At 38.1% G+C, this 10104-nt stretch overlaps 1 pseudogene; it reads left to right on the top strand.

The window, feature by feature from the left end:
• The first annotated feature begins 2542 nt into the window (after positions 1-2542).
• Positions 2543-3487, top strand: LOC143394802 (transcriptional adapter 1 pseudogene; annotated as a pseudogene).
• Positions 3488-10104: the final 6617 nt, after the last annotated feature.

Here is a 10104-nt window from a genome sequence, read left to right as displayed (position 1 = left end):
TATAGACTTATTATTAGTTTAAAAGCTTTATGTATTTTGTAATTCAGTTTTCATAACTTCTCAGGAGGCAGGAACTATTACCATGTCTGTGATTCAATTGTAAATCTGAGCTAAAGCTCTGCAAGAAAATAATGTAAGAAAATTGAGCCTGTCTTCAGGGTCTTTCCTCACATCAATTATCTTAGAAATACTTTTTTAAAAAATTATAGGTACATTTTTTTAGGTCTAGTTTACCAGGAATTTTACCATATCTCATGGTGAGTTATTTTCCTTTAGGCTTTCAACTCTATATTTGTTTACAATTTAAGTCTGTAATCTACCACTAATTAATAGTTTTTATGAGCTCAAAGATTAGGACTTTTGATTTTTTTTAGTTATATACAACACCAGGATACACCCTGACATTATCACAAAAGCATGGAATACAACCTGCTCAGATTCAGTTCCAGGCACTCCCCTGTTCCCCTCCCTCCACTTCATCAATACCTCTTTAATCTATTTATAGCATATTTAAAAAAAAATAGTATCCAGGGGATATACCCAATGCCAGGAACCACTGTTCCACATCCATGTATGCACACATGAAAATTCAGTCAGATTCATTTCACTGTTAAGGTCAGATCTTAATTTTCTCCAAGAATATTCAGTTTCCCGCACCATTATGAAAACTCAAATGTCACCACTGATCTGTCATAAATTATTTGCTTTAATATTTGCTTTTATATATTTCTTATTTTTGCACATATCATACTGTATTAGTTACAAAGAGACTTCATTTAACACCAGAATTATCCCTCCAGAGCCCTTTTTCTCAATCATGCTTCTATTCTATAATGAAGAGCGAAAACTGCACATCTTGCACCTATAGCAGTATTCCCAGCTGTGGCCTGATTTACCCAGCTACCTGAACTGTGGGTAAATAAATGCTTGTTCAAGAAAATGTGAGATTTTTACAACTACACAACTTAGTTGTTCGCATAAATGTGTCTATTGTACTGGTGAATCCTGGGTAATCCTTCCCCAAACACTCCTCTTTTTCTTTTTGCAATATATTCAAGTGACTTTTATCGGATCTCATTGCTTCTCTTTCTTTCATGGCTTCTGAAGGCTTGGGAAATTTGTACTCCCCCAGACGCATGGAACACAAGAGGAACTTGAGGAGGCATTCCTGGGTGACTCTGCACAAGCAAGGAGGACACAGTGATTGTGTCTCAAGACCACTCATGACAGGTGCGACTTGGCCTATGTGTGGGGACTATATAGGCAAATATTCCAGTTCCCTGCCCTCCCTATATGGCTAAATGTGGAATTCAGATCATTTGTGTAAATAATGATTTTGCACAAGAATCAGTGTGTCTATTTACTAAAACACATTACTGCTTCTTTAATCTTTTTAAACTGGCTGTAAATATTTTAACTTATGTGTGTGTGTGTGTGTGTGTGTGTATATATATATATATATATATATATATATATATATATATATATAATATATATTTTGTTCCTGGTCATATGACATCTAAATTTAAATTTGTATTTTTGTATTGTGAAATAGTATCTTTTTAAAAAATGTATTTTCCCAAGATTCATTTCAATTATTCTCATCTTTTCAAGCATCAGTCTTAATCAGATGGGGAAATCACTTTTTAATAGGAAAGACAAAAGTTACACATCTATATTAGTACTTCTGAGAAAAAAGACAGGGGTGTTTTTAGGAATAACATGTCAAAATTATGCAGAATTTAATGCTCAGAAAGGTCTGAGGAAGCAGGGAATGTAACTCAGTGATAGAACACTTGTCTAATACACTTAGCACAAAGGAAACCCTGCATTCAGCGCGCCCCAATACGTGCACGTTGCACACACACGTTAATCTGTGAATAGTTTTCATTACATGGCTTTTTTCATTTACTTTCATTTAATTCACAAGGTATTAATTTTGATGGAAATAATGTTGAAACTCCCAATCTCAAAAAAACCAAAGGTCAAATGTTTTCACTGGTATGTGAATAAAGACGGGGCATCAAGGGGGTGAAAGGAGAAGAGAAATTCATTGGATTAGACAAAGGGAAAACCAGGTTAGGAATAGAAAGACATTGGAGTGAGTCTGACATAACTTTCCTACATACACATATGAAAATACCTAAATGAACCCCACCATCATATCCACCCACAGTAACAGAGTCCTAATTAGAGTAAGATATATTCTATACTTGTGTAACTTTATCATAATGGATTTATAGTCATGTATTACTAAAGAACCCAATTTAAAAAAAACTGAAACTCTTCAGACTGCATAGGCCAGCCATTTTGTTACTATGCAAGTATGAATTCATTAGATTGTTTACCCAAAATTTGGAAGCATTGACTGGAGTCTTTGATTTTTTTTTTTCCATTTCATTTTTAAATACCTGCTTTATATATCCTTATATAGATACCCATGATATAAGTTTGTATTCTTTTTTTAATCTTTGAGCAAGTACTAAAGTTGTTTTCAGCGCAATAAGAAGTGACATTCGGGTTGCTGGGCACCGTGGCTAGCATGCGCGGGAGGGCAGAGTGCGCGGGGCCCCTGGCGACCTTTGTGAGCAAGCTGGAGGCGGCCAAGAAGAACCTGAGTGAGGCGCTGGCGGACAAAGTCAAGCAATACTGGGCTAACCTGAAGCTGTGGTTCAAGCAGAGATCAGCAAGGAAGAGTTTGACCTTGAGGCCCATCGACTTCTCACACAGGAAAATGTGCATTCTCTCAAGGATTTCCTCCTGGCCATCCTCACGCACTATCAGATTTTGGTTTCCACACCAGAGGGTGCTGGATCTTTACCTTGGACTGGGGGACCTGCAGCCAAGCCTGGGAAGCCCAAGGGCAAGCAAAAGCTCTCTTCTGTTCGTCAGAAGTTTGACCAGTTCTTGGCAAAGGATCCCCAAGATGACGACGACTTGAAACTCTGCTCCCACATGATGATGCTTCCTACGCGCAGCCAGCTCGAGGAGAGGATGATTGTGACAGCCTACAAGCACGGGCTGGACAGCGTGGCTGAGGACGCCATGGTCTTTGAGCCACCTTAAAGACATACTGACGTCAGTTGTTGACCACTTTAAGTTTGCCTTCAGTAGCAATGTAACCCCACAGCCATACCTGAAGAACAGCATGGTGGCCTACAATAGCCTAATAGAAGGCCCTCTGGCTGTGTCCGCTTCCTGTGCTGGTGAGAACCTGACTGCCCATCTGCCCCCTGATGCTGCTGAGCAGCAGGCTGCACTCCTACTTGTCTGCTCTGGGGATGCGCTGCCTGCACCTTTGCCTCCAGTGAACATGTAGAAACTCCTTGAGGCTTTGCAGGTACACTGGGAAGTCATCCCTACACACACCATCTATGCCCTCAACACCGAGAGCATCATCATGAGATTTTAGCACCCGAATCACAAGGAGGAGCTGCAGCAAGACCAAGTCCATCACCAGCGCCTGGAGGCCAAGGAGGGGGCTTAGAGGAATGGTTGTAAAGGTATGTGTATATGGTTTATGCGTCTGAAGCTCTGTATTTTATTTTATATTTTAAACGTGACAAATGCTCTGCTAAGTGGGATTGAGGGTGTGAGGTCCTCATGGGTCATTGCTTGCTGAAGAGGGCATGTTTGGGGTCCACATTTTAAGGCTGAAGTGTAGAGTGTACATATAACCTTTCTTATGAAAATGGGACAGTGTGTATGTTTTCTGTTGTTGCTGCAGGGCCATTTGTGTAATACAGGGCCACCCTGTCTGTGCGTGTTCCCAGTTACAGGAGCAGGCGTGATGAAGTCCTATACCTGGAGAGGGGATGCCTGTCTGATGTCCTGTGTAAGATGGACCATCCTAGAGTGAAGGTGCCATTGCAGCCTGACCCCTTTGACTGGCAGGATATTCTGTGTTCAGTGACAACCCAAAAGTTCTGTAACTGGCCAGATAAAACTTCTACACTCTTGCTTTTTGTTGGAATAACCTATCCAGTGTTGAAACTCGGACACCTCCTTTAGTGATGGGTTTAGTTTTTAGCAGCTTTAGGTAGCCTCCAAGCCATCCATCATTTTAGCTCCATAGAAAACTTGACTTGCAGATGCTGTGCTGTTGGACAAAATTAAGTCCAGCCAACCCACCCTCCTGGAATGCAGTCTACTTTATAAGATGTCTTCCTAGAATTATTTTGTTATAAGGTTCTCACAATACTTATGAATCAACAGTGTTTTTGAAAGGCAAGTTGCAAATATTATATTGCAAACTATAGTTTAAGCTGTTAGATCAAGGGCCTCAATTCCTTGCTGGCTATTGACTGGAGTCTACATTCAGTTTCTTACCCTATGGGCTTCTCCCATATGGAGGAATTTTTACCAAAGTTATTAAAGTATAAGAGTTTTACAGAAAGACAGAATCACAATCATATGTAACATAGTCATCTATTTGCTATCCCTATACTTTTCAATATTCTACTCAATATAAATCATCTTCTGACTATATAGAGAAGGGATTAAAATACAATGTTGTGATAACTAACAGGTGGAGATAATTTGGCACCATGGTAGTCTACTAACCAGATACTGTCCAGTCTTAAAACATTTTCTGTTTTCATAACCTTAACTCTTTGAAAAGAATTTGAAAGAGGCCTTATGTGGGTTGTCCCATAGTATGGATATATCTGGTGATAACTGTTAGACCAGGACTGTGGATTAATTTAGATGCCTCTAAACTGGACATGTAATCTAGTCACTCAGGAGGCTGAGGCAGGAGGAGTGTGAGTTCACAGGAAGCCTTGTATACTTATGGCCACCCTGTCTTAAAAGTAATAAGGGCAAAGGCTGGGATGTAGCTCAGTGATAATATGCCACTAGGTAGTCTCCAATAGAAAAATTAAATAAATGTGAAGATAATAAAGGTAATCAAAATTTGTGGAGGAAATTAATAAAAATAAAGGTACAATAAAGATGATTTAAAATAAGTTACTTTCAGTGGGTAAGGAAATACACTCAGGGTATTGACCACATTGCTAAGGTTCTATTAATTCATATTTAAAGTGAAGATCAAAAATACCACAACTTTGTTTTAAAATTTTCAAGTGTTTTATATTTACAAGAAAAATTGCAAAGGTAAACAGAAAGTGAACTGAACTACCTCCAGAGTTCCCCTTATTTTTAGTTAACCTTAAGAGGTTAATTTGGTATGGCACATTTATCATTAACAATCCTAGATTTTATGTATATTTTACACACACACACACACACACACACACACACACATTATTCACTAACAACCACACCACCTTCATATTCTATTTCTTTCTCTTAATGGTCATTTTCTGTTCTGGGATATCCCATCCAGGATTTCAGATAACTTTTCAGTATCCTGTCTACTACATATCCTTCAGATGTGACACTTTCTCAGACTCATATTTTTTAATGACTGCAACATTCCTTATTTGGAAATTTCCTGATTACACTGGGTTATTGGTTTTAAGAATATAGTCCACAGAGGGAAAATGCCTTTCTCCTCCCATAATACTAAGGAATATCGACATGCTTTATCATCATTGACATTAATGATGAGGCTTCATCCATAAAACTACTCTTTATCCCCTTTCTTTATTGCGTTTTTTTTTTGGGGGGGTGGGGGAAGGTGTCAGGGATTGAACTCCAGGGCACTTGGCCACTGAGCCACATCCCCTGTACTATTTTGTATTTAGAGAGAGGTTCTCACTGAGTTGCTTAGCATCTTCCTTTTGCTGAGGCTGACTTTGAATTCTCTGATCCTACTGTCTCAGCCTCTAATTGTACTTTTTGAAAGGAAGTCACTGTGCATAGCACATGCTTAAGTTAGGATTCATGTTCCACCTCCTTATGGACAAAGTATCTATAAAAAATGATATGAAATACTTTTAGTATTCACAATTTGTCAATTCCATTTTTAAAATAATGATCACAGCTATTTACATGTGCAGTCTTGGATATTTACTTTACATTTCTCATAAATTGTTTTATTTTGCTCAATTAATTTTGTTTTCCCATGCTAGCCTTTGGAAGATCTTTCAGTTGGCTTCTATTTGATGTTGAAATATTCACGTAATTGAAATTTGACTTTGCTGCTTTTTTGGGGGGGAGGGGCGGTAAGTTGTGCTTGTTTAAACATATTCTTATTTTTGTGTCACTACAGGTTAATTGTGTTTATTCCCTGCCCAAGCCTAGTATTCATTTTTTCAAGAAGCACTGTATAGTTTCTGTTACTGGAAAACAGAGTTGAAACAAAATATCTGGACAGAATCTACTCATGGCTCCTGAAACTTTCATTGATTCCCAGCTGTCACCTGGCAATAAAAGGTACTGTGAATACTAATGTACACATACAAACATGTCTATGAATATTTCTACATGTTCCCCCATTTGTATCCATTCGTGTCTATATTAAGCATGCCTGTGGTACTACATTATCTAATCTAGTACCTCAATATTTGTATCCACATTTATCTTTATTAGGTTAAGCATGCATTCCTACTGTTTGCAGCACCACATGATTTAATCTAATAATACAGGAATTAATTGACCCATTCTTTATTATTTGTATGAAAACACTCACTCCAATAAGAAATTTAGCATCAAACACATGTATAGTTTTTTCAGAAAGGGCAATCTATACTCACGTGGGGGTCAATTTTACCAAAAATGGAATCTCTACATTTTTCTAATTCACTTAGGTCAGTCCTCTTTTCCTCTACTCCTTTAATTGGACTATTTCACACACTTGTAATAGTTATTTTATTTTGTCAGCATTGCTCCCTGTGATTCCCAAACCTACTCCCCCCACCCAAGTTTGCAAGTTTTCTCATTGTGTTGTTAAATTCAAGATAGGGCCTGGGGAAGGTTAGGGCAACTCTGCCCCACCTATCATCTAAGAGTGAGTGGGGAACAGGGCCATCTTGCAGTTAAAGGGAAGAAGCTAGCACAAGAGTAATTCAAGATCCTAAAGGGGAAACTATCCAATCTCTGGCATGTGCAATAGCTAGGGGGAGCTGACCTAAAGTTAACTTGTTGCTATTTGACATGTCCTTAGCATTATAGCATGAGTGTTTGCTCCCTCTTTCTGCATTTTCCCAGTTTGGGGGAAACTTAAACAAGGACAGTAGAAAAGAAATTTTGTCAGATTCAACTGTCAATCAAGGTGTCAGTCAACCCCAGCTCCACCCAGAGATGGCGGAGAACTAGCACAGCCCAATAAAAGCAAGCTACATTGTGTAAATAGGTCCTGGAGCTCCTTTGCAGCTTGGCCCACTCTGGTCTTCCAGAGTGTTTCCTTTGCTTTTAGTGAGCCTTTGCCTTGCCTGCCAACCTCTCCCATCTCACTCAGTTTTTTGCTCAGGATGCTAAGAACCTGGACTTGGGGACCCCTGGGGACCCCTGCCCTTGCATCAGTAACATAACTTTCTATAGATTTGAAAAACAGTATCATGTATCCACCATTATGATATCATGATATGGCAAGGATGTGGGGAAAAAAGTACATTCATACATTGCTGGTGGGACTGCAAATTGGTGCAGCCCATCTGGAAAGCAGTATGGAGATTCCTTGGAAATCTGAAAATGGAACCACCATTTGACTCGGCTATCCCTCTCCTTGGACTATACCCAAAGGAATTAAAAACAGCATACTACAGGGACACAGCCACATCAATGTTTATAGCAGCACAATTCACAATAGCTAAACTGTGGAGTCAACCTAGATACCCTTCAGTGGATGAATGGATTAAAAAAATGTGGCATATATACACAATGGAATTTTACTCAGCAGTAAAAGAGAATAAAATCATGGCATTTGCAGGTAAATGGATGACATTGGAGAAGATAATGCTAAGTGAAGTTAGCCAATCCCCAAAAAGCAAATCCCGAATATTTTCTCTGATATAAGGAGGTTGACTCATAGTGGGGTAGGGAGGGGGAACATGGGAAGAATAGATGAACTCTAGATAGGGCAGAGGGGTGGGAGGGAAAGGGAGGGGGCAGAGGATTAGCAATCATGGTGGAATGTAATGGACATCATTATCCAAAGTACATGTATGAAGACACGAATTGGGTGTGTCAACATACTTTATATACAGAGATATGAAAAATTGTGGTACATATGTGTGATAAGAATTATAATGCAAAAAAGTGCATGTATAAAGACATGAATTGGCATAAACATACTTTATATACAAAGATGAAAAACTGCTCTATATGTGTGATAAGAATTGTAATGCATTATGTTGTTGTGTATTTAAAAAATATAATCAATTAAATAAAAAAGATTAATATAATACGTGATCCACCAAAAAAATACAATAAAAAACAAGATCAGCAACACACACTTGGACTAATCCTGACACAGTGGTGCATGCCTATAATCCCAGCAAATTGTGAGTCTGAGGGAGACAGGTCACAACTTCAAGGCCAGCCTCAGCAATTTAGCAAGGCCCTGTCTCAAATTTAAAAATAAAAGAATGGAATGTAGCTCTCTGCTAAAGTGCCCTTGGGTTCAATCCCAAGTATCACCCCTACTACCATCAAAAAAAAAATAGTTAAGGGATAGAAAAATCTGGGTAGAAAATGGTAGAGTAGCTTCCTTATGTATCCCCCATTACTGACACAGGTGCATCTGCTTCAGGAAGACACCAGAAAGCTCTGGGTACTTGCCTCCTCTTCTTCCCCAGGATACACCCCAGAACCATTTAATAGATTGTCAGTAACTGCTTCTGCAAAGAGTTGCCTGGGGCTCACATATGTCAGAATGTCCTGCTTTCAGACACATCTTATTGGTATATGTATAGAATACCAATGAAGCCATTTTAGGATACATGACTTCTGGAGGTTATAAGCCAAGATTAAGAAATACAAATGACAGGGAACATAAATCATATTGAGATTCAGAAGAGGGTTTTCATGTTATAAGGTTTAGTTAAGTTTACAAAAATCAGCAGTACTTTTAAGCCTCTGGGGGGGGGGAAACTTTGTAATTAAGTTATTTTCTTTCTAGTTTCCAACATAAATTCCTCAGGACTATGTCTTCTATTGAAGTTGATACAGGATTATATTACACCTTGCCAAGCCCAAAGGCCAGGGGCTAGGTGTCATCATGGTAGCAGGTAAATTAATTACAAAAGAATGTTTAAAAATATTTTATTTTCCTGTAATACTTTGTATAGTTGTAATATCAGGTAAACTGGCTTCAAAGAATGTATCAGGAAATGTTTACTTTTTATTCTTTATAGTTTGTTTTCCTGAAATAATAGAGGAGGATATACTAAGTAACTCACCAGTGACATAATCTTGACCTTGGCAGCAACTGACTCTTAATAATAATCAAGGAGCATGGAAGGGACCTTCCCCAGCTTAGGAGATCTCAATGTTCTTCTACATCTTCATTCCTAATTCAGAAAAACTAATATTTTGTGGTTTTGAAGAACTAAACTGTGGAGACTAGTCATGCAGAATTAAATAGGTAACACACTTGGTGATAAATGTGATATAGTATCCTGCAATTTAGTACTGGAATAGAAAAAAGAAAAGACATAAGTAAGCTGGAAAATGTAGAAAAGTCTAGTTCAGTTAATAGTTTTGCAACTGTCAATTTTTCAATTTTAATCTAAAGATATATATAATGTTAATATAGGAATCTAAAGAATGCACAGCAGTCTCCTTAATATCTTTGCAAGTTTTGATAAATATGAACTTATTTCAAAATTAAATTTTATTTAAAATATATCAATTTTTTTGTAAAACCAAAGCGAACAAAATCATAAGCATGAACCTTGGGATCAGAAGATTAATGCTTATGTAGGGAGAGAGAGTCAAAGCATTTCAAACCTGGGTGTACCTGCTTTGGGAAGGCATCAAGCCTTGGGGATTCTCTCTCCTTCCCTATTATATGCTCCATTATTACCCAGTCACCAGTTTAAATGTCATTTATTACTTCAAAGTCACTTTTGCCTTAATATCTGGAAATTGGGGTTTCTAGGATATTTATGTGGCAGTGTATTTGCAGATTCCCTCTCAGATCTTTTGGAAGATGTGTCTCCTGGACATTAGAAGCCAAGATTAAGAAAAGTCAGAGGC

This window comes from Callospermophilus lateralis, chromosome 3, assembly GCF_048772815.1.
Source record: "Callospermophilus lateralis isolate mCalLat2 chromosome 3, mCalLat2.hap1, whole genome shotgun sequence".
Lineage (NCBI taxonomy): Eukaryota > Metazoa > Chordata > Mammalia > Rodentia > Sciuridae > Callospermophilus > Callospermophilus lateralis.
The sequence above is the reverse complement of the archived record's forward strand: the minus strand, read 5'-3'. Positions and strand labels throughout refer to the sequence as shown.